The following is a 26921-nucleotide window of genomic DNA, read 5'->3' as shown; positions in this document are numbered from 1 at the left end:
GATACAAGAGACTAAATGGGCAGCTTCTGTCTGGAGGTGAGATGGGAAGGCAGAGAGGGTTAGGAGCTGGCTGAATGGACATGGGGAATCCGGTGGAAACGAGGACTGTGCTGTCACAGTATGGGGAGAGCAATTAGGGTCACATAACAAGGTATGTATAAATTTTTGTAGGGGAGACTAACTTGAAATGTAAACTTCATTTAAACTACAACAATAAATACATAAATAAAATCAAAAAAAAATTTATTTAGTCTTCCATAGTTCATTGCTTATCTATTCACATTTCAAAATCAAAGGAACCTTTCTAAATATGGATAATTACTTGCTTTATATGTTTGAAATTTGTATGACACATTAAAAATTTTAGCACCTGTTTATACTTTTTAGTTTTTTACTATGACTCCAAGTCAACAAAAGGTTTGAAAATAGTAAGAAGAAACAGCTTATATAAATTGACTGTATTCTATGTTCCAAGCAATATGCTCAATTTATATACATAATCTCATTTAATCCTAAAAACAGCTATGTGAGGAATGATTTTTACAGATAACTTCTCAGTCTCCAGGTTTTCTTAAGTGCCTAAAATCATGCCTGACGCAGAGTAGGCACTTAAATATTTGCTGAAGGAAGTTACTGGTCAGGTATTCAAACATCAATCTGACAGACTTCTGGGTCGGTATCTTTAATTACCATGCAATAAAGCAGAAATGGGAGTAGAAGCAGATGAACATAAAGTTATACACCCACTCCTCACTTAACGACATGGTTTCTGAAGACTACGTCACTGCGTGAAAATCGGCGTTATTCGAAAATGGAGGATGACCAAATCAGATCACAAAATGGAGGGTAACTACATCATTACGTAACTGCCAAATTATATTATTACATAACTGCCAAATTACATCATTACACAATTGCCAAACCACTCAGAGTTATGGCCCAGCCAAGCCGATACATAACCTTAATCATCACAGCCAGGGTTTCTCTTGTTTCACACCTTGGCATTTGTTACTGCCTGACATACTTCATTAATGCACAAAATAGTTGGACAGTAGATTTTTTACTATTGTCATAAATGTGAAATGTCAGATAATGAGACAGTCGATAAGTGAGTAGGTATAATGGCAATAAAGAATAGTAGGTCCTGTCTTAAATAAGAGACGCTTCCTCAAAATTCAACTGAGCCAAGTAAAGATAAAATTCATTTGGAGAGACTAAGAAATAAGAGAGTATTGTGTATATGTGCATATGCATGAGTGTGTCTGTGCACGTATATGTGTGTGTATATATATATATAAAAAACCCACTGCCGTCAAGTCAATTCTGACTCATAGGGACCCCATAGGGTTTCCAAGGCTGTAAATCTCTATGGAAGCAGACTGCCACATTTTACCCCCAGGGAGCCACTGGTGGTTTCGAACCACCGACCTTTCAGTTGGCAGTCGACTGCTTTAACCACTGCGCCACCAGGGCTCCTGTCATATATATAAATAAAGTATATATATATAGGTACATATATGTTTGCGCGTGTATACATATATATATGACTGATGTATTGTTTTCTGAATTTTGCCTATACGTGTAGCAGATATATTTATCCTATGTAAAAACAGACATCATAAATACACTACTATATCTGAAGTATCATTTCATAGCAAAGCATCTAGCACAAACTCCTAAAGGTTTTTCATTCCTTGTTATTTTGCTAGTAAAAACAAATAATTCCCAAAATGAACAGGTGTGTTCATATTAAGTAGGTCAAGTTGTGGCTCCTAGTTAGGGTATATTTTACATAAAAGATTAAGTAAATAAAGTTAAGATCTGGAAGAAAGTATACATTTGCTTCTCTCATCTATCTCAGGACAAAATCTTATCATTCCATAGCCAGACCAGCCTGTGAGATGTGCTCAAACATTTACTGCTTCAACAGTCATCATCGTGAGAAAGCTTGTCTTGGAAAACAAAGATTCTGTGATTTGGGCTTCTTACACCATTAACTTTTCATCTGTTTTTAAAATTAATTTAAAGCTTTTCAGAATCATTAAGGGTAAGCTGCTCTTCTGTGAGGTCTATAACAGAACACTGGTGCACGCGTGTGTGTGTGTGTGTGCATACACACACACACACACACATACACTTTCCAAAAGCATCCACTTCCTCTTCGGTCTCTTCTATCACTGCTCATAGTGCTGAAAGTTTCACTCACGGCACTTATTTTGACTGACGCTAAAAAGGCTGAAAAACTCAGAACTGATATCTCAACTCAGAAAAGAAATATGAACACCGGTGCTTCTCACTTCATCCACAATTGAAGTCCACAATATAAAAGTGCAAAGGAGTGAGCAGCACTTTTCTGTACACGCATTAATTACCTCTAAAAATATTTTCCCACCCAACAAGTAACTTAGCTTCTAAAATCTTGAAAAAAGCAATCAGCAATAGCAAAGAATTTCTGCTATAAATTATCCTTCTTAACCAATCTAATATGGAAGTTAAGTAGAGTTAGCATGAAACTGGCATTAATAGCCTTAAATTATTTTAAACTAATTCTACCACTTTCTAGTTCTATTAACTTTGGTAAAATCATGTAACTTTCCTGTGCCTCAGTTTTCACATCTGCAAAATGGAGTTAACAATAATGCCTACAAGATGAGTTGATGTGAGGATTACATGAGAAGATAATCCATGTAAAACAATTAGAACAGTGCCTGGTATACTGTAAGGACTCAACCGATGTTATTATGGCTAGCATTATTAAACAATCAAGTACATGGGCTAAAAACAAGCTTGATAACTTATATTTTATATTACCAGAACCATTCCACCTTAATCTAACACTGCTGACTGAGGTTGTATGTTAAATAATTTAATTTTACAGCTCAAGCAACAAACCTTGCTGCCAACTTACTTATCCTCAGCAAATTTTGCTTTCAAATCTTTGTAACAGATGCTGTAAACCATTTGAAGTCATGCTTTTAAGAAGACAAATAGGTTATAACAAGAGATATAGTTTTGTTAAGGCTACTGCCTTACAGTGGCCAATGGGAGGCAGATAAGTAAAACAGGAGCGAAGGAGGAGAGCTGGTAAACTGCTACCTCCAGGGTGAGAACTTTTGGGGATAATTTCATTGCAGAACAAGGAGTTCCCAACTCTAAAGTTCAGAAGTTTAGTTCTAAATCAAAATGCATATTCTCAAATAAAGTTACTCACAAGTATGTAAAAAGTACTCCTAAGAATACCTCTAAAATTGTCAGTATTCCCTTCAACTTTATTTTTTTCCCTAACATTTTAATTTACCCACTATGCCACCAAAAGCATACATTTTCCAATTTCTTCATCATTTCACTTTTTACCCTTCTGACTTGAAGAGGAGTCTACCTTTACAGCACAGACTCTTAACCAGGGTTCACATGCTTATACTCCTCCTTCTGCATGAACTGTTTATTCATACACTTTGCCCATTTTTCTTTTGGAGTGTTTCTCATTTATTACTGATTCTAAGAGCATTTGATAATATTCACCTTGATAAAATTAACCCTTTGTCTTTCATATAGGCTACATTTTCTCTCATATACTAAAAAAAAACCTAACCCATTGCCATCAAGTCGATTCCAACTCATAGTGACCCTATAGGACACAGCAGAACTGCCCCCAGAGTTTCCAAGGAGTGGCTGGTGGATTCGAACTGCCAACCTTTCGGTTAGCAGGCGTCGCTCTTAACCACTATGCCACCAGGGTTTTCTCCCATATATTAGGTGGCTTAATTTTACTTGTAGAGTTTTTGGAGGGTAGGGCCTTAAATATTTTATGTAGTAAAATCTATCAATGGCATCTTTTATGGCATGTGAGCTTAGTTTCATGTCAAAAAGCAATTCCAGCCCTAAAGCTAAGAACAGTTATCACTACTTTTTTCCTAGGACTTTTCTGAGTTCTTTAAACATTCAAATCTTTCATCTCTCCAGAATTCACTTTTATGTATAGTAGAAGGTATGACCTGACATACTTTTTTTTTTTCATATGGATGGCCAATTGTCCTAACACCACCTGGTTCTCCGACCTAATGTCAATTTCAATCATTCCAGGCTCCTAAATTCTGTTTTAATGCTGACAGAAAACTTTCATCTGCATTAAGGTAATCACTTTTCAAAGTATATTGTTGTTCAAGGGGCTATGTATTCGGCTTTTAGCATTCCTGGCACCTGTTAGAATGAAAATAAAAAGGAAGGATGGGGTGGGGTGGGGTATCAAATTTGACTACAATGCCAAAACATAACCATCAAACCAACAGAGCAGTTTACTTTGTTATGTACACCTGCAGTATGAAGAAAAGTTACCACTTACATGGCTGCCTATGAACAGCACTTTTAGCATGTTCTTTTACACTGGTAAAGTTGTAAAAGCTATACAAGATTAGCTTCATACTTATTATCACTGGGAGGTAACTACAAGCATGGAAAACAAGAACATAGGGAATTAAGATACACAAATAATCCAAATATCTAATCTCAAACTTATCCCCTTACTTAAAAACACCTTTTAAGTAGACCATTTAACCTAGTGTTCTTTCTCTGTCAGTGGCAAATACTGTTTTTGGAGAAGAGTGTGATTGATGAAAAATAGGAAAGGGAAGCCTAGAGAAAAAAAATGTTCAGAATATGTCCGACACTGTTCAGGGGAAAGTACACTCTAGCTAGCACAGAAAGTACGTCCTGACCATTAACATAATTAATTAATTTTCTTGGCCTTGGCCCTATGTTCACTAAGCGACGCCTCGGATTATGATTTGGCTTCTCCTAAAGCAAGATAATTGCACTGCTGACTGACTAAGAATTCTAGTCCACTTTGCAATTATATTTCTCATAACAGGTTAACACAAAGAGGCATCCTGTTTCTATTTCTGTCTCCTGTGTATTTGGTTAGCAAGAGTTCGTTCATTCCCTTGAACTCGATTACCCGCAAGGATGCTGATGAAATTGAGTTTTCTGAGAACCAGGATATGCAGTGAGCCTGCCAATGTAATATTACCCTCTCAGATGCTGCCGAAGTAGCCAACTAGTCTCCCTGAACAATATGACCATCTTATCTCTCTACCTTCAATGATAAGCACCCACAAATATAATTTCAAACCCAGTGCAGTCCAATATTTATTCTGGAAAACATTTCTTGATAGCCTACGCTGTGAAGAAAACAAAGTTCCTGTCTTCATGGAGCTTACAGTTTATAAAAAGTTGAAAAGATCGAATACTTATGGAAGATTGCCTAGATTGCGGTCTCTCTATCCTTCTAATTATTTCAAAATCTTTTCCCCTTTTAAGCCAGACTCTTGTTTTGAATTGTTCGCACCCAACGTCCTCACCACCCCGCCATATAACTGCCTTCAATGAAGGTGCTCCAGTATATTGTTTGGCCTATAGGGAGAGGCATTATGAAATTTGTTGGAGCACCTATAGTAAGGCTACTGCTGAGGCCACTATTTATTCCATTACATAAGCTCCTATTTATGAAGGCTTTGAGGATTAACTTCCTTCTGATTTTAGTATCAGGAATTGTACTTGTCTTAAAAAAATTTTTTTTTTTGTTTGTTTTCAAATTTTACAGGCATAAATTAAGCAGGTTTCCTTTTTTGTACCATCTACTAGGAAATTTAGAAATATCTGTGCCCCACTCGAAGAAAATATTAAGTTTTTATATTAGGCCTTTTATTTTATTTTACATTTTTATTTCTGCATTTCTTGCTTAACTTTATGGATCTTTGTAAATCAAAAAAACCAAACCCATTACCATCCAGTCGATTCCAATTGAAAGGGACTCTACAGGACAAAGTAGAACTGCCCCATAGGGTTTCCAAGGCTGTAAATCTTTACAGAAGCAGACTGCAACCTCTTTTCCCACACAGCAGCTGGTGGCTCTGAACTGCCAATCTTCAGGTTAGCAGCCAACTGCTTAACCACTGTGCCATCAGGGCTCCTTATGGATCTCTATAAACCACCTTATTTTTTAGGACAATGAAATGAAATGAAACAAATAAATAAATGGATACATAAAGTCTGCATTAATGCTTCCTAGAGTGCATCATAAGAAAAGTTTTTTTTAAAAAAATATTTTTTAAGGGGTCAGAAAAAAATGTCACAAGAGAAGGAAGGTTTTAAGAATATGGTATATGGATTTTTTTTTTCCCCCTAATCAACTCCCAATTAACTGGGGAAACAGGAGAAAGGGAATTAGGAGAGAAAGGAAGCAGAAGGGGGAAGAAAGATCAGAGAATACCCAAAATAATTTTTTACTTATAGAAATTAGGCATACAGTAGACAAAATGACTTTGTGTAAACTTATTTGGTTACAATTGTAAATAATGTTTAGAAACATTTATTTTTCCACCAGCATCACCCAAAATGGTAAAGTAATATACTCACAGTTGACAAAACACAAAATTGCTTGACAAAAATGGCCCAGAAGTATTACATGGAAAAACAAAAACAGTTACTGTAACCTGTTTCTTATCTGAGCTCTCCCTTTTTCCTAAAATATTAGGGGAAAAACCTATGCACGTAACAATGAGTCTACTGGTCTCTTCTTAGTGTTTGTGATAACCTAGGCAACTGCCTAGGTAGGTGTTTTAACTCCACAACATACATGATCATGTTCTTGCTAGCCTCTCTCCTTTAAGGTCTCTGTTATCTTTCCTCGTCACCAAGGGACTTCACAATGCTGTCACTGCTGTATGTCAACCCTGGTTCACACATACCACTACTGAGCCAACTCCACTCAGAAGTTAAATTACCCTCCTCCTTACTGTCAGCTTCCTTACATTTCTTGTTCCCCACACCTCAGAGAACCCCAAGCTTACTGGGAGGTTAGACTCCAGTTCAATCCAGCACTGAAAACATTTCAGGAGGAGATCTGTCAGTTCTAAGTCCACAGGTAGTAAATAAACTCCTAGAAAACTGCATTTTCTTTCCACACCACCTTTATCCCTCCCTTCCAATTTTTTGCTTAAAAATATAAAATGTAGAGCAGTCAGAGTGAAAAAAAAAAAAAAGGTGCTGTACTAAAAGAAGCACATTTTTATGCAAGGGCAGGGTTATGGCTCTCCAAAACCACAGTGCCACAGCTGCCCTGTCCCTGCAACCATCCCCTCTCTATGAATGAACAACTAATAGATGGCTGCAGGTAAAGCCCTATCAAGGGGGTAGACACATTTACTGATTACCATGCAGGGGTCAATGAGAGATCACTTAGAATATGTACATGTTTTTGCTGATCATTTTTTTACTTTCAAAAATGCACTACTTGTTTTAAACTATGGTTAATCTGCACATCAGTTTGTCCCAGATAGCGGCTCTGCCAAGTGGAAGGAGATTAGACTACAGATCCAGTGTAAGGAGGGCAAATGCCTAACAGCCACAGGGGAGACAACTTTAGCACATGGGATATGCCATAAAGGCAAGGGCTTGACTGTTAAAATCACAAACTAAGAACATAGCACAGTGTCTTGCAAACTGTAGGCATTCAATATTTACTATGAATAAACTTGTTAAATGAAAGAGATTATTTTGTAAAAGACTACCAAATCCATTGCCATGGAGTCAATTCCAACTCATAGCAACCCTACAGGACAGAATAGAACTGCCCCACAGTATTTCCAAGGAGCGCCTGGTAGATTCAAACTGTCGACCTTTTCGTTAGCAGCCGCAGCTCTTAACCACTCAATGGCACACAGCCAGTAAGTGGTAAAGCTGGAATTCAAACCTAGGTCTGTTTGGCTCCAGAGCCTGTGCTCTTTTCACTTCTTATGTGCTTCCTATGGGAAGACCCATGTCCCAAGGATCTCTGTCTACAGTACTCAAAACCACAGGCTAAACATTCCATATCTTCCTGGAATGTAAAATTTACTCAAAGTTAAATGATTTGACATCTTTTTATATAAAACAAACAGAAATAAATAATCGAATACAGAATTCATAACTAATAATTTAAGATTCTATAGGCCAACATTTACTTTTCATTTTTGTAATAGCCCCAGGTTTTTTTAAGAATACAAACTTACTTTCCTCACCACTAGAGGTACATCGATGGAAGAAAATCTGACAGTCATTCAATAATACCACTGAGCACCAAAAACCTAGCAAGCAATGTGCTAAATGTCAGGGATAAAATAAAGTCCCTGATCTCACAGGACTTAAGGTCTGCTGAAAAAAGACAAACAAGTTAACCAATAATTAAAAGTGCTAAGATACAGATGCTTATATAAGATCTACAGAAACAGAGGAACAGCATCTACCTCTCACCTTACGTTTGGGGAGGATTTTGGGGAGGCAATGAGGAATGTTTAAGAGTTCCACAGGGAGGTGACAAAGTCTACTCCCATCCCTAAGCTCCTTCTCGATAGAGGTATAGGAATTAATTAGATGGGGGGGGGGGAAGGTACTTATGAAAACAGAATACTTAAAATGTCATAAACTTTCAGGAAAACCACAAGTATTTTGAAATGATTAGAACCAGTGCAATACAAAAACCCACTGCCGTTGAGTCGACTCTGACTCATAGTGACCCTACTGGACAGAACAGAACTGCCCCATAGGGCTTCCAAGGCTGTAATCTTTACACAAGCAGACTACCACATCTTTCTGCTGCAGAGCGGCTGGCGAGTTCAAACCGCCAACCTTTTGGTGCAATACAACAACAATTTTTTTTTAAGCATTGTTTTACATTTGAAAACTACACAGAAAAAGAAATAACAAAGATTTAATGAGTTGTTCAATTTCAATAGTAAAAATATGAAAATTAAAACACTGAGACGTTTTTGCACATATCAACCTAGCAAAAATTTAAGACTGATAATTAACAGTGCTGAAGAGACTGTAGGGAAACAGACACTATTAAACCCTGGAGATAAAAATGTAAATTGGTATCTCTCTCAAGGGAAACCTGACAATGTGCACAAAAATTTTAAATGTGTATATTCATTAACCCTACAATTCCATTCCTAAAAATTTATCTTTTAAAAAATAAAACATACATTGAAAGAGATCAAGTAAACATACTGGTCTGTCAAGACAAAATACTGTGCAACCATTTAACAAGATGAGGTAGATCTTTATGTAAGACTATGGAAAGATATTTTTTAAAAATGGTTAGGTTAAAGAAGGGAGATTATGTAACAGGATGTACACATGATTCCTTATTTTTTTAATTATGTGCACATCCATGAGGGGGCATGCACATCCAGAGTGTTGCATATGCATGGGTGTATGCCTTGTGCACCAGTGGGTGGGTGTGTCTGCATATACACAGAAATGCATCCCAGGAAATGGGCTCACTAATGGAGGCAACATCAAACTGGTCCTTATGGCAGAACGTAACTATTAAGATGTGATCCCTGCAGCATGAGCTGGCAAGGATTCTGCCACTCTAGTCTAATCCCCTGATATCATAACATAATTTCCCCAGCAATACTCATAAAATTGTTAATTCTTCTTCTCAGGCTACACCGATGTTTAAGCTGTCATGTTCTCATAACATCAAAGGATTTTCACCAATTCCTGTCTAACTAACAGTGACTGGCATATGAGTGCACATACATTACAGTCTGCCAAAACAGCATTCTCCTTGGTTGAGAGCATGAGCAGGGAGGGCTATATTAGCAATGTAGTATAAAGGAAAATATTTCTGAGACAAACAGCATAACAACTAAACAGGGTGGTACAGAGCATGATTAAACAGAGTGTATATGAACAAATACAAAGCCACGAAAAATCTAGAAGAGTATACATGGAATGTTTACCAATGGTATGCCCTCTTCCTTCCTACTCACCTCCCACCTGCTTTCATACTTTCACCATATTAAAGAGGGCAATTCTCTTCACTCCAAGATCTGGAAATTCTGTTCTCTTCCCTGGTTTAAGACACCACTGGAATGCTTCACCCATTAGGTTGTGAGCTCCTAGAGGGCAGGGACCCTGACTAACCCATTGTTTACCCAGCACTTGAACAGTGAAAATGGTGCTTAATAAGTGGACCTGTGAATGAATGGCAACTTATAGGAGCAGGAACAAGAAGCTTTGTGTTTCCACCACAGAAACTTAGGAATGGCATAAAAATAAGAGAAAATACTATGCCAAAGTAAGGAGAGTCCACAGTCCTAAAAGTCCCTGCAGTATAACTGTATCTCTACTGGAAGTCGCATGAAGTCAAAATTTCATTTAAAAATCCATTAGTATAGCAGTTCTCAAACATTCTGGTCTCAGAAGGAGTCCTTTACACTGTTAAAAACTGTTGAGGATGAAAAGAGTTTTTGTTTAGCTGGGTTTATGTCTATTGATATTTTCTGTATCAGAAATTAAAAGAATGTTTTAAAATACTTAATTCATTGTATATTAACAAATATTTTTATGAAAAACAACCATATTTTCCAAAACATAGAGTTTAGTGAGAAGGATGGCATTACTTTACATTTTTGCAGATCTCTAATATCTGACTTAATAGAAGACAGCTGGATTCTTGTATCTGCTTCAGCACTCAATCTGTTTTGATATGCTGTTTTGGTTGAAGTATACAAAGAAAATCTGGAATCATACAGATATGTATAGAAAAGGGAGGAGAATTTTCATAGCCTATTCAGATAATTATGGATATTTTTCTTTGATACTACACCAAAACTTGACAAGTGGTGGTTTCTTAAAGGTTAACTGTAATGTAGAATCTGAAACCATATCAATGAACTCATCATACTATTGTTACATTTAAATCTATTGGTCCATCTTGTATTTTGAATGGATCTTTTACCCACATTCAACAGTGAAAAAGCCAAATAACATCTCAGTATTTTCATGAAAACAGTTTTGACCTTGTGGATTCCCTGAAAACGTCCCAGGGTCTACAGACACACAAACTGCTGCATTAGTAAATGCCAGGTGAAAACCAACATAGTACTTCTCATTAAATCCAACGCAGCCACCTTTCCTTTGGCAAAAGATCACTGTGTCTTTATTGAGCAGTAGATAAAATGGCATCCATCTGGGGACCACGTGAGGATTACAGGAAAATAAGAATCACACACAATTGACAAGCTGGACAGAGAACTACTGAGGAAGCATCTGATTCATGTCTCACATTTCACATCTGTGCTAGGACTTGTGATCACTGAGGAAAGTAGGTCCAGAACAGCACCTGCTACTTAAATTCTCCTTTTTCTTTTTCCTTCCTTCCATTTTTCCCTTTGCCCTAGGGAAAGGGCATGCCATTGAACACATTTCCATTAAATGTGACTCCACTGAGCTACACATCCCAACGTGGAGAACAAATAAGGCGTCAAGAGAAACGAGAGGAGAGACTTCAGTTACGGTGGTGTGAAGAGCCTGACAACTCCTATCTGCAAAAAATAGCAGAAGACTGAACAAAATTGTGAAAAACAATCATTTCAGGGCACTAGATACTGACTTAAGGAAGAAAACATTGGGAACTGTTTGTTTCTTTCTAAATTGCTTGAACTTTGGAAAAGAACAGCAGTAGTCTGAGGCCTTCTTGACCGGAGTGGCTCTTACAGTCCTGCCTTGCCACAAGGTCCACAGGTGAGAACAATTATGTTACCAGGGAGGGCCGCAGAATCCAGCAGCCTTGATTTGGGGTGGAAGACAAAAATCTACAACTTTGCCAACTAAAAGCAGCAAACTCAAATGGGAACTAACAAGAATAATCCTCAACTTTGTTAGTATGAGGCTGAGATTGTGGTTGGGGAGACCAGAAATTTAAGCAGATCTGAGATAAGCTCCCCACCCATCCCTGGCTGACTGGGAAACTACATGTATGGGGAGACTCATGAGAGCTGAGCAAACATGAAAGCCAAGAGAGACTTGAGAACTGGCTACAAACTAGAATGTGTTCCCTAACCCACACCCAAATTGATCAGCACAGGGTAGAAGCCTTATGGGCTCAAGGCGGTTTATGCACAACCTCTGCCCAAATCACTGGCTGACCACTAAATCATGTAGACACAGGGGCGACCCCTAGGAAGCCAGACTGAAAAATAAAATAAAAGGCCTGAACAGAGACATCAGTAGCCACACACTTTCAATGAGACAGATTCCACAGTTTAAGTCCAGGTAAGTTGTTAAAATAAAACCAGCAACTCTTATAAAAATAAAACAGAAACTGAAGTTGCTACAATATATTATCTAAATGTCTGGGTTTCAATAAAAAACTATGAGACATGCAAAGAAATAGGAAAGCATGGCCCAGAAAAGAAAGCAGCAAAAAAATTACTCTGAATGGATTCAGATAGCTTATTTAGCGAACAAAGACTTCAAAGCGGCTATTGTAAATCTGTTCAAAGAACTAAAGGAAACTGTTAAGAGAATTAAAAGAAAATATGATGACAAAGACTCAACAAATGGAGTCTCTACACAGGAACAGAAGCTACAAAATAGAATCAAATGAAAATTCTAGAGTTGTAAAGCACAATAACCAAAATGAAAAATTCACAGATGGGCTCAACAGGAGATTTGAGATGGCAGAAGAAAGAACCAGTGAACCCAAATACAGCACAGCGAAATTAACCAATCTGAAGAACAGAGATGAAAAAAATTCTGAAGAAAACTGAAAAGCCTCACAGATCTGTGAAACAATGTCAAGCATCCCAATAAAAAGTAATGGGAGTCCCAAAAGGAGAGGACAGAGAAAAAGCAGAAAGAAATATTTGAAAAAATATTCACCGAAAACTTTAGAAAATTTGATAAAAAATACTAATCTAAGATCCAAAAGGCTCTACAAACTTCAACTAAGACAAACAAAACCACACCCAGACTCATCAGAGTCATATTGCTGAAAACCAAAGACAAGGACTAACTCATCACATATGAGAGAAAAATACCATTAAATCGCTGATTTCTCATCAGAAACAATGATCAACTGTCATGTTTCCTCAACTTAAAGCTATGCCCCTGGTTTAAATAACAGCTTGGTGGGGGAAAGGATAAACAAATCCACAGTATTTGTGTGTGTATCTATTTTAAGTCACAACCCATTTGAGAAACATTTAATATTTTAAAACACATGGGTTAATAATAAAAAATAAATTAAAAAAACCAAACCCATTGCCATTAAGTAGATTTCAACTCAAAGCAACCCTACAGGACACGGCAGAATGGCCCCACACAGTTTCCAAGGAGCAGCTAGTGGATTCGAACTGCCGACTTTTTGTTAGCAGCCGAGCTCTTACCCACTATGCCACCAGGGCTCCAACCACTATGCCACTAGTGCCCCTGAGTTAATAATAGTAAGTCCTAATTCACTGTCTAGCCAACTGAGTCACTAAAAAATATAAATGATGCCCCAAATGAAAATTATCTGCATGGTAACATCTGCGATTAACATCAGTTTAAAATACAGTTAACAGAAATCCAAAACGTTTAGGATTTAAAGGTTACCATGATCAGCAATCTGTGTACAAACAGCTTCAAAACACTGTTATAATCAGCATCTGGAGATGGCTGAAAGCTGGGTTATCACTGGATCTGGTAATCAATTGTCCACCTCTCCTGGTTGTAAAAGACAGATAAGGATGCATGATTGATTCTAGACCACACAATCTGAACCTGGGAATGGTACAAGGGCACTCAGGATTAACTCAGAATAGTTGTTAAATCTGTAGATCCTGTAGCAGAAATTCTGTAAGCCTCCAATTCTACTTGATATATTCTTTACCATTCAACTGACTTCAAGCAAAAGTTAATGATTAAGAACATGATAAAACCCTTAATTTCCTACTGCCATAACCAAAATAAGTTATAGAGCCTACTTATGCCACTTAATCTCTTTAAGCCTCAGTTTTCTCACTGAGATGGGGATGACAACAGTATACATCTCACGGAGTCATTGTTGAGGATTAATATGAAAATGCATGTAAAGCATTTAGTATAGTAACTAGCACAAACACTTGCTAAATGATAACTATTACAGTTGTTACTAGAAACTGACACATCTGTCAGAAGGTATGGAATCTCTTCCACAAAGTTTGTGTATCTAGTCACTAAAAAGTTCAAGAATCGTGAAAACAGTCTCATAATTTGATGATAATCTTCAAATCCTCTGATCTTAAATCTCATTCTTCCTGAACCAGCCATGCTGAATTTCAGTTCCTTGAAAGTGCTGTGTTTTCACCAGTTTTAAGAATCGTGTATTTATCATTCCCTTTGCTGAGAACATTTTCAACCCCACTTCCCATTCCTAGTCTTGGACTGATTAACTCCTACTCATCCTTCATGTCTCAGCCTAAACATCACTTCTTCCAGAAGCCCTTCCCAAATTCTCCTGTCCAGATTAGGGGTCCCTGCCTTATGCTTCCAGAGTACTCTGAACCTCCCATATTTTACTTTCAGTGAACTATGAACAGTATTCATAGTTCCCCAACACCGACTATAAGCTTTGGTAGGACCCAAAGGTATCTGTCTTATTCACTACTCTATTTCCAGTGCTAGATACATGGTAAGGAGTAAAAGAAGCTCTATAAATATTGGCCGAATTAAATGAATGCAGAAGGACAGTCAGGTAGGTTAATTATTATCAAGTTCATACTCATATTGAGAACCACTACAGTTCCTGATAAGCTTACTGTCCGTGTTCATTCACATTCCAATAGGACATTTCAAGTCTAAAACCTAAATCTCACCTTTGTGGACTATTTACCTAATATGATTTAGCTCTGTTGCTAAGATAGGATCAAGCCTATCATGCTCTATGTTCTTAACATGTCTATTAAAATGGTAATCAGATAAAAGACAAGCTGTTCAAAGTATCTGTTGTGTTGACTGAACTTCTACGAAAAAAATATTTTTTAAGAATTCCACAACTCTAAAAATCATACAAAATACATATGCATATGTGTGTGTGTGGGTGTGTGTGTGTGGGTGTGTGTGTGTGTGTGTGGGTGTGAAAACTACCATCTAGTTCAATCCACTAATTTAATCAATAAGAATCCTATAGGTCCAAAAGGCCAAGTGATTTGTTCAGGAACATAAAGCTAGATAGTGGCAGAACCAGAACAAGGAACAAGGTCTCTTTATTCTCAGTCTTCCCCTCATGGAGCCTTTCTGGTGCATTAACTGAAAATCACTGATCAAGGTATTCTAGACAGTAAATGATCTTTAAAACAACAAGTAATCATTTAATGCAACCAAATCACCTGTAGAGCTTTTCAAAACTATGGATGGCCAGACCAGGGCTTCAATCATTTCATCTTGGTTTGAACCCCTACTGAGAATTTCCATTTCTAACAAGTTCCAATAAGTTGCTGGTTATGGACCAATTCTGAGAAGCACTAGTAGTAGAGCAGTAGGTCTCAAAATTTATTATACATAAGAATCACCTGGGGATCTTGTTAAAATATAGACTCTGAGTCAGTATATCTGGGGTGGAAATGCAAATTCTCAGCAGGGGTTCGAACCTGTTCAAAGCTCTGGGTCAGATCTTCACTGTATTAGAAATTCAAGAGGTAAGGGCTGGGCCTTTGCCTGTTGAAAAAGTTCCACAGGTGATTCTTATCCCAGCAAAGGCTGAGAACCACTAATTTAATAAATCACGCATTATTTATTAAATGCCTACTCTGTTTCTAACAGTATGTTCCTGCTCTCAAAACTCTTACGGGGAGACAACTTACTTACATGAATCAATTAGAGAAGAAAATAAGACTGTGTATAATCAAGTGCTGAATTAGCTACAGGAACACAAATTAAGTGCTAAATTCAGAGAAAGTAGGACAGGCTCTCAGACTTGAGAGATGGAACACTTGTGGAGACAGAAGAATGGATAGCTCCCCTGTGATAAATAAGGACAACCATTTTCAAACTGTGCCCAGCAGGAATCCTAAGGGTCCTGTGAAAGCGCCCCAAGGGAGGACACATCCCTGCCCCTACTCCTGATTCCAATCTCAACAGTTCCCTTTTTATCTTTCATACATTAAGTTTCTGCCTAAAATTCATTAAAGAAGGAACTCCAATGGCTTTTTAACATCTGAAAAGGCTCTTGGTTTACAAATGCAAAATATAAACAAAATCAGTGGTAAAATAACTTGTCTCAAAGCCACAAAGCTAATTAGGGATATAGAACCCAGGTCTCTGAACTCCCAGAGCCCTTTTCACTATATCACACCATACATCACGGCATTCCAAGCAAGGGGGGCAGTGGGAGCAAAGGTCTCAATAAGCAGCACAAATACTGGCCTGACGAAAACAGTGGGTTTACTTTCAGGTCACGTGTCTCGTACCGGGATGGGACTCTGGGATGGTGGGCGGGGAGAAAGGCTCAAGCAAGCTTCAGGATAAACATAGCTACCTTCCCAGAACAGCTCTTCAACTTCAAAGTTTTAGGGGAACTTTAAAAAAAAAATTAAAACCCAATAAAATAAATGCGTGTTTATGGGGGAGCCATAGGGGACTTCCTTGGTGGAAACATTGAGTCAGGCTGTTTAAGGAAGTAGTAGGAGATAAGAATGCATATAAAAGAAGGGGGCTAGATTTTAGAATGCCTTGAAATCAAGAAGTTTAGATTTGATACAATGCAACACCTCCACTGTGTAATATTTTAGGAAGAATATTATGAGGGTATACTCCCTCTCCCCAACTGTTGGCTGCATACAGTACACGTACAACCTGCAGTAATGTACTCCACACAATCAATCAGCTGCTAAAGCTTCTCCCTCTCTACAGCAGCACAAGTAATAAAACTGCTGCTTTTACTCTTGTGCTCATGTAAGAAAAACTATTACAGTACTCCAAAAACATTTCTGCTATCAATTTGCTATTCCCCACAGCATCCATCTAACACTGGTATTATCACCATCTTTTGGTTGAAGGAAACAACCATAGGAGTCAGGGCTGAAGCCAAAATGAGATGTCTAGAATATACAATGTTCAGACTCAATGCTCAGTCCACACACATAGTGGCAAGAGCATAAATCTCAATTCTATCATCTGTATGTTTATCACACATTTAATTCAGTAAAATTTTTCCAATCTTCACAGGGAATTTATAGCCTAAAATTTAGGTTCCACCCAGACACGTTTCAAACAACATGTCTAAAATTGAATGTATTACCTTACTCCCCAAATGGCTCCCTCTTCCAATGTCCCTACTTCTGTTCTTGGTCCTGCTCTTCTCCAGATAACCCAAGTTGAGAACCTTCATATCACCTTTTGACTCCAATTAGCTGCTAAACACTTTAAATTTACAGCTTTGATCATGGTACTTTCCAGAACATGACTCCCCTGTTGTTGTTAGCTGCCATCTAGTCGATTGCAACTCATGGTGACCCCATGTGTTACAGAGTGGAACTGCTCCATAGGGTTTTCTTGGCTGTGACCTTTCAGAAGCCGATTTCCAGGCCTGTCTTCCAAGGAGGCTCTAGATGGGTTAAAACTGCCAAGCTTTCAGCTAGTAGTTGCGCACTTAACTAATGCCCTACACTAATGCAAGGCACTCAGAGCTCTTCACAATTGAGCCCCAACCTACCTTCCACCACTCCCTATTACACAGCCTAAGTGACAGCTAACCTCAGGGCCAGATTAGGCGTGTGAGGGCCCTAAACACTGATAGTCCACCATGTCCCCTCCTCTGCTTACTCATGCACTCGAATGGGATATGTGAATTATATATATACCTCATCTATTAGCATGTATAGCATAATATCAAGCACTGTGTCCTGAACAGACAATAAAAAACAAAACTCACTTGATACATAAATTAAAACTTTTCGTGCTAGACGTTTGCTATGACAGTATTATATTGAATTATTACCCATGTTAGTATTAAATGTATGCCAGATTGCATCCACATGTATGCCAAACACATATTAAAGTTATAAATATTACTGTTTACAAAACTCAGGACATAACTCTGTATGTAACTGCTATATAGTTAAAAAGTAACTTGAGAGGGTTCCAGACAGAGCGGGAGAAAGATGAAGAACAAAATTCAAATTCACAAAAATGACCAGACTTACTGGTCTGACAGAGACTGAAGGAACCCCTCAAACTATGGTCCCTGAACACCCTGCTAACTCAGAACTGAAGCCACTCCCAAAGTTCACCTTTCAGTCAAAGATTAGACAGGCCTATCAAATAAACAGTAACACACATGAGGAACGTGCTTCTTGGTTCAGTCAAGTATATGAGACCAAATGGGTAACGCCTGCCCAAAAGCAAAGACAAGATAGAAAGGGACAGGAAACCTGGACAAATAGACACGGGGAACCCAGGGTATAAAGGGAAAGGGGAGAGTGCTGACACATTGCAGGGATTGCAACCAATGTCACAAAACAATTTGTGTACAGATTTTTGACTGAGAAACTAATCTGCAGTATAAACTTTCACCTAAAACACAACATAATTAAAAAAAAAAAATCATGCCCCCTTCCAAGAAACATTAAAAACAAAGAAAAAGTAACTTGACTGAATTCACTGCAATGGTCGACTTATTCGAGTTCCCTTGCTTTTGTGCATCATCTGGGGCTGGAGTTCCCATTGCTTGTGTACCAGGACATGCACAAGAGCACACTGCTGGCCCTCCCGGCTGGAGCTGCTGGATCAGCAGACATGGATGTACCAAATGCATCAGAGACATGTTATCTATTAATATAAACCGTTCTTGCCCGGTAACTGCTCATGTTGGATCCAGTTGCGTATTGGGTAAATGTAGCAAGAGTTAGACTCAACAGCCTACCCCCACCTCTTGTTTATTAGTTAGAGATAGTATACTCCCAAGAGACCTGCAGAGATAAGGAGTTTCAATTACACAGGAGGCGACCGCAGAAGACAGATGTCAACGAAGGTGCTGAAGTCGTAGGGGCCTCAGAGCTTAAGCTATCTTGTTTGTGGGCACCCTCATGACTTTGCATGAACTTTATTTCCAGCCGGCACATTCTCATGCACTGGAGCTGGTGTCAATTTCATTTAGTGCCCTGCCAGTTCCCTTCCACTGTGGTGCTCACTTTTCCTTGTGTCCTGTCTGCTTGGCATCTATGGGTCTTTGCTTTGGACAACTGATGCCCCTGTTTTATTGATGCCCTAAGCACGTCCTTACCTTACTTACCGGGTAATCCATCCCTGACTAACCTAGAAGTCTTGCTATTCCTCAAACACATTTAGGGCTTACTAATAAGCACATGATCTTCAGAAAGTCACTTAATCTGAGCTTTAGTTTACTTAACTATAAAATGGGTATAATAATACTTGCCTGAAAGGATAAACAGACAATAAAAATGAGAGTGCTGTTATAAATTATAAGCTACTATAAAAATACAGACATTATCATTATGTCACGGTTATGGTAATTTTATTTTATTTATACCTGCCTAGCTCCACAAAGGATATGAGGTAGCCCACATAAAATAAAATCTAACAAGAGCTTAAAATGGAAGCAATAAAAGAAACACAATAGGTAAGAACATAAAATGGAACTGGGAATGTGGCTAAAAATGCATACCATAACCACCTGTACTTACTTTCAAGTTGGTCTAAACATGGTAGTATGATTTGAAAAGGAAACTTAGTCAATTAGACAACTGAGTGTTCAGAAGATTAAAAGCAAACCCGTCTGTAAGAAACAATACAGTTCCTATCATAAAGACCAGGCAAGAATTTCTCCCAAAGCCCCTTATTCTGTGTGATGTAACTGGACAACATCCTCAGTATTTTTTATCATGGATATCTGTTTCACTACCTTACTATACGATGGAAAGCTTCCTGAGGTCAGGAAATTGTCTTATGTTTGTATCTCTAGCACCACTTAGGAGGGTATCTTACTTACAGCAATTATTCAATACTCCAATTTCTATACACTGATTTCTATGGATACAATCTCTTCCTTCCTACTTCCAGCTATCTTGCATACCACCACGTTCCTCCTAAACATCACTTTTATCACATCATTCCCTAGTTCAAAAACCTCCCACAGCTTCCCCGCCATAGTACAAGTGCCTCATTCTTTACCTATATAGCATAATCTTAGAACACAACCTCCCCTGCAACATCCTTCCTTGCCTTCCCATTCTTCTAAATTCTTTTAGCCCTTTAAAGTCCAGTTTGTAAGTCTCACTTCTACTTAAAGCCTCTCTGACTAGCTGCAATGTGTTAGGAGAGCTGGGGCGACAGGCATGGAAGGAGACACAGACTGGAAAGTAGGGATTTGAACCTGTTTGAACAGATTCAGTCATGGCCCACAAAGCGAAACCAAAACAGACTCAAATTTTTTTAATTTTTAAAATTTGGGTGACCTGGAACCATAACTGGAACAGGATAAATTACGGGTCTAAACCCTGGAATGGGAGACTTGGAAGAGGCGTAGTGAGGCCTTTCAGGAGCCTGCTGTGTGAGACTGGATTATTGCCAGGACTGAGGAGAGTGACACACATTCAAAGTGGTGTGGTCGGCTGCTATCTTTGAGCAGGGCACTGCTGTTTCTGACTCTGCACAAAATCCAAAGGACAAGAGATTTGGTTGCTATGCAACACGTATGCTGCCCTTGTTTTCTAAGAGGGAGATGAAGTCTCTATCAGGGCTTCGACCCATAATTTTTCCTGCTCAAGTCATGGTTCCAGATCATCCAAATTTTAAAAATTCAAGTCTGTTCCAGTGCTGCTTTCTCAGCCATGACTAAACCAGGAAGAACCGGTTCAAAGCCCTGCTGGAAAGTCAGAGTCTTGTGTTCTCATCAGAGGTCCCGTTACTGTGGGCAAATTACTAAACCACTGTGACAATATTTCCTCATCTGTAAAGGCTTTACGATAGACTGTATCTAAATTACCTTCCAGCTACAGCATTCTACCATGCTTTGATTCTTTCAAACTTAGACATGCCCTGATCTGAATACTCTGATCTTCATTATCTGTTGTTGTATATTTTAATATGTAATTATATGCACTGTTTCTTAAAAAACTTTCCCTGTTTAAATAAACCTGCCAACTCTTCCACAGCAGAGACCCAATCTTATATTCCCTTACTATCCCCCAAAGACCACTGTCAGGTACATAGCAGACACCTTTAAAAGCTAAGAAATTTTTAAGATAACTGTTTTCTAAAATTGATAATATACATGCTGCAGTATGAATTAGCAAACCAAAAGCAAAAAAAAAAAAAAAAAACAGCTATTCATTTTTCATTAAACAGACCATTAAATATGTGTACTAAAACAATACCTAAGTCACTCTTCTCTATAAAAGCACATTTACTCTATGGGTTACAAAGCCAGTCAGTACAACTTCATTACTTCAGGTGACCACATTAAAGCACAAACAAGTCTCTTAAGACACATGCACGTGCACAATGCTCATTTCCCAGCCATTCAAGGAATCGTCTATTTATATCTTCTATTGAAAAAAAAAAAAAAGGCTCACTAGTCAAAAACAAAAGAAAACCTACCATAATTTTTACTATTATTTTACTGATTTAATTTCATATACTATTGCTATGATTCCAACATAAAAACCAATAAAGTTACACAGATATTATGAAATAAATCACGTGACAAATTAAATTGTACTTGCTATGACTTTCAGTATTGCAAGTTAAGTAAAGCTACTACCAACATTCATATGGAGCTTTCAGTTTTGTGCTTTTCATAGTCTTTTTATTTTTAATTAATGTAATGTATCCTTTTCTGGCTGAATATTCAGTTTCCTGGGTGGTACTTTAAAGCGGAACTTAATAAATGTCGGTTTACTTATCCTTTTGCTCATTCCTAGTCCTATCAGCAAAATTTAGGCAACACTGAAAACTTGGGTGTTTGCTTAACTGGAAAAAAAACAAACAAAACAAATTAAAAAGAAAAAAATAATAGCGACATATCAGTCATTAAGTATACAAACATATTCTATCAATGGTAAATAAATTAACATCCCTTACACACAGAAAGCTATAAACCACACGCATTATATGTAAAGACCTTTTTCAGTCAGAGGTTCTAAACTCAAGACAATTTTCAGAGTCCAAATTCTATACATACTGTAAATACACCAGTAAGTCAGGCAATGGTTCCACTGGTGCTATTTTTTGTTGCCACTATTACTGCTGAAAGAGTTTATAAGAGCGCTTTGCAATTCAGAATACAGAAACAGTTCAATACAAAATAAAATAAATGTATTTCTAAAAAAACATGTGACTCCATGAAGGTATTATTCGATTACCTTTACTTACAAAATGTCAATAATGTACAAAAACATGGATAAGGAAATTGTTAATCTATGAAAACCCTAATTATTACCTCTTCCAACTTTGATTCTACTTGAAAAGGTATTTCTCTTATTTAAGCAACATAATAAAGAATTAAGCATAACCCTGGCTCAAAGAGTTTCCAAAAAAAAGATAAGGAAATAATTTATTCAAAAGAGATAACGAACTAAATCCATAACTTTCAACTCCAATTCCTAATATTAGATTTCCTGAAGAAATAAGTAATAAGTATGTTTGCTCAAGCATTCAGCATTAAAGGAGGCATCAAAAAGAAGAACAAAGATTACGAAAGAGGGGCAATGTTTTGTCTGTGACTTATTATATTCTCTAAATAATTATTTCAATAGTTCTAAATGCAATCACTTCATTAGGAAAAATATATCCTGCTAAAAATCAGGCTTCATAATAAGTCTATCCACTACTCTTTACTAATCACAAAAATTGTGTGATTGAACCCATACCACTGTATAAAAGCAAATTAATGACAATCAAACACGAATATTTTTAAATAAAATTAATTTTAATGGTGCTTGAAAGAAGACTGATATGCAAAGATTGGGGCTGTAGTTATTCAACACTAAAAATTAAATAAAGTAACAATATGGCAGTCACCACCACAAGTCTTCCAAATACAAAGGAAACAGATATTCAGGAAAGTGAGGGACCAATTTAAAAAACACAACTATATTTCAAGATCAAGCAATACAGATTCAATAAACACTTCAAATGTTTCATTTCTTACTGGAAAACACTTATGAAAGAGAACATTCATATTTCCAATTCTGTCATTTTAGAATCACTGTATTATGCTGCCTAAGATACTCAAAAGCAGCCCTGGTGGCACAGTACTTAAGCACTCGGCTAACCAAAAGGTTGGCAGTTCAACCCACCAGCCACTCTACGAGAGAAAGATGTGGTAGTTGGCCTCCTTAAAGACATACAGCCTTGGAAAGCCTATGCGGCAGTACTATATCCTGTAGGGTCAATGAGAGTCAGAATCGACTCAACGGCAATGGGTTAATGGTTAAATGGTTAAGATACTCGAGGCTCTATTAAACATAAAAATGTTGATAAGAACAATTTAACAGCCTGTACCCTAAATTCATTCCAAAATCCACTGGCTAGATGACTAACACAGATTAACAATTACCTCAACCTAGGCAGCAATGAAATAAATATATTTTATTTCCTTCTGCTTTATACTACCTATTGATGCAGAGAACAGTAAATTTAAAAACAGCAGAACACTACACCATTTAAACCTATAATAATAGCCACTGTTTGTTTTTTTCCCTTGACTACTGGGATTTTTGACAATGACGAAATGACAGGAATTAGAAATGACTTTGGGGGAAGAGGTTAAAAATAATTTTTATGGTAATGGCTTGGAAGTAGTATGGGCCTTTAGAAATTAAAAACATTTGGTCAGCTGTCACAAATTTTCAAGACCTTAAATTCAAAAGTACTATTATAATTAATAGGTGGGGCAAGTTAAGAAGGAAGTGACAATGGAATCTTGTGGAAAGTGGTCTGACAGATGCAAAAGAAGACAGGCAGGTAGAAAGCTCAAAAGTAAATGAAAACACTCTATTTGAGCTTGGCTCATAAACTAGGATTAGGAATGAAGCAAAGCAATTCTATGACATTCCCAGGACATTTTAATTGTCATTTTAAGATAAACTAGTTAAAATTATGATGAAAAATCACTAGAAGAAAAGTCTTCTAATATGCCAAAAATCATAAGTGGAATCACTACCTGGCAGTGGAAATTTTTTGAAATCATTAATCAAAATAAAATACACAAATTTTTTCAGAGACTAATTTAAGACAAATCCAAGTATAATTCTAACTTAATTTTTTTAAAACTGTTTTCAATGCACATGCTTTCCTGTAAGTATTCTACTTATTTTAAACACTATAATTGCAGCCTCCTTCTCTTCAAGTCCACTTTATTTATTGAAATAATCTTATTTTAGGTAGTTTCTAAGCCAAACGGTCTCTCCTTTAGCCTCAGACCTGCTCAGATTAAGTAACATGGCTTCTTTATTGGAGTTTGGGGGTCATAAAGAACCTACCTAAAATAAGCATGCATAAGGATCACTTCTATGATTTAAAAAACCAAATTTAAGAATTTGAGGAAATGAATTTCCACAACAGCACAGAAAGCCAACCAAGGGTCCAGTTAACAATACCCATCCTTTCTGTATTAAAAAAAAGTAACACTAAAATTTTGTTTATAAAATGCAATGTACATTTTATCATCTGGGATAAAATATCTACAGCCTCCATAGTGGTTAAATTGCAGCTATAAAGGAAATTGTCCTGAGATAAATGGTTTCCCTATGAGAAGGTTTCACTGCTACACTTCACCTCAGGACAATAAATCAAATTAACTGCACCTTGTCCTCTGTCCAATGACATCATCAGCTTGACCACATCTTGGGAATCGGTGCAAAAACATATGTTATTTAAGGCATGAAATCATATTACTGCTTTTTGTCCATCCAACCTCATGCTTCAGGTCTCTGAAGCATTCACCTGAATAGTCTCATGAAAGCTACAGATTTTTTTTTCCCTGCTGCATTCAACGCCTGCCTACTGGGGATGAAAGAAGAAAATGTGGTGAGAACTGGTTGTTCGAAATTGGCTTGATTTTAGTCAATCAAATCTAGAATTTTCTTAAAAAAATAAGCCGAAGACTAATTTCCCACAAAATATGTCACTAGAAACTGACCATAAAGTGCCTTAACATAATTTCAAAGGTTTAACACATCAGTGTTAAACAACACTGTCACTCCCCTCCACCAGCAGAGGTAAACAATCACCAAGGAGAAGCAACACCATTTTTTTTTTAAAAACACACTACAACTACACAAAATAAAAACTCTACCCTGGAAAGGTCAAAAATCAAAATTACTGTTTCCTCTAAACAGCAAAAGTTAATCTGCCTTTCATAAACCAACTGTCCTAAGCCCAGATAAAACATAAAATCAGTTCTGACAACTTAAAGACTGGCGGGTGTGCTGGGAGGGGAGTAAGTCCCAAGATCAGAGTAGACACAATGCCTGTGTTTATTCTTCTATTTTCACTCATTTAACCATGACACAAACACTCAGGGAAAACATAACCCCATTTCTGGTTTCAGTAGCGCTACAACTAAAATAAGCAAGTCTATGACAGTGAAGGCACAAAATTAATGTCAGCCCCATTTTAAAGTGAAATGAAAGAGACTGGAAAGGGAACACTGCACTGAAAAATTATGAAAGTATTATTAACTGCAATTTCTAAAATACTTAGCTATTCCACAACTCTTAGAAAAAAGAAAGGAAGAAAAAAACCTGTATTGGTTTCACAAATTCTACAGACCTTTACAAAGCCCGAAAGTGTTTAACTTGAGGGGTGGGGAACCAGGGGGGAATGAGCCCCAAAACGAAGTGATTTGTATTAAACCAAAATATATTATAAGCCTCTGAAAATAAGAAAGAAGACAGATTTTTTTCCTTAGGCCTATACTACTTGAAACTATAAGAAAGTCTTTTTGAGAACAAAACACCAGTTTATGCTTAGCTAGGAGCTGTTTTAATGTTGCTAAGGCCCCAGGAGGGTTTATTTTGCCCGCGGAGGTGGGTATGCGTGGTAGTTGGTGGGGGGAGTGATTTGACTTATTAGTAAATAAATCAAGCGGCAGAGAACATGAGGCCTAGGCAAGAAGAGCCAAGGCCTAGCTCTTCCCTTCTCTTCCCAGCACAGTCTGGGTTTGATCTCAGAGCCCTGTGGATTGCCAAGGAAAAAAAAAAGAATCATATCGAACCACAAAAGCACATGGGGCGAATGTAAAATATAAACACGGCGTTGGGCTGTGAGTGGCTGTTATTAAAGGTCTAAATTACTAAACATGAGAGGCGGGGAAAGCCAGGCGGCCATTTCAATAATATAAACCTCCCCGAATTAGACATTATTCAAATGAGAGGTAAAGCTAAGCAGAGACTAGAAAGGACCCAGCACCCAGCAAGAAAACACCAACCAAAAAAGCAGGGAGAGGGATCCTCGTCCCTACCCACCAACTCCCAACAGGGGAGGGGAAATCTAGAATACTATCAACTTGTCAGGCCAGCCCGTTCTGGAGCAGGGGCAAGAGGGCAGCCCTTTACATCCGAGTTCTCTGGAGGCCTCTGGCGGCTTTTGGGGCCTCAAAGCCGAAGCCCCCGAGGGCCCCAGGCCCCCCACCTCCGGGCCAAGCGGAGGGGCGGCGGCACGGGGAGGGGAAGGGGGAAGAGGGAGACCAGATCAGGCCCCCTAACCCAACTCCCCCGCGAAACCACCGCCAACGGGGACCAGGGTGACCCACAGGGACTGCTGACTGCACATGGGGCGGCCCAGAGTGCATCCTATTCCACGAAGAACTTTCCCCCAGGGATCTCTTCCAACCCAGTCCGCACTCCGGGGGGCGAATCTCCCCACTCGCCGACTCGAGGCCACCTCGCAATGTCCACGACCCCTCACCCCTACCCACCTAGAGCGCAGGCCTGGCTCAGGTCAGGCTGCCACATGGGGACGAGTGGGGCGCGGCCGAGGTGTCCGGGGCCGTGACCCCCGGGCTCAGCCGCGCTTGGACCCCTGTGCAGCGGCAGGGCGCCAGTGCCCGCTAGGCGCTCTGCCGGGCGCACCCCCGGCTGCCCCCTGCGGTGGGCGGCGCCCCCCCT

General features: G+C 38.3%; 1 protein-coding gene across 1 annotated transcript in view; it reads right to left on the bottom strand.

The window, feature by feature from the left end:
- LOC111822259 (uncharacterized) overlaps positions 1–26921 on the bottom strand; it is a 151156-nt gene that overhangs the window by 123684 nt on the left and 551 nt on the right. The gene's annotated exons all lie outside the window — the stretch shown is intronic.

This window comes from Trichechus manatus, unplaced genomic scaffold (assembly GCF_000243295.1).
Source record: "Trichechus manatus latirostris isolate Lorelei unplaced genomic scaffold, TriManLat1.0 scaffold00145, whole genome shotgun sequence".
Classification (NCBI taxonomy): domain Eukaryota; kingdom Metazoa; phylum Chordata; class Mammalia; order Sirenia; family Trichechidae; genus Trichechus; species Trichechus manatus.
The sequence above is the reverse complement of the archived record's forward strand: the minus strand, read 5'-3'. Positions and strand labels throughout refer to the sequence as shown.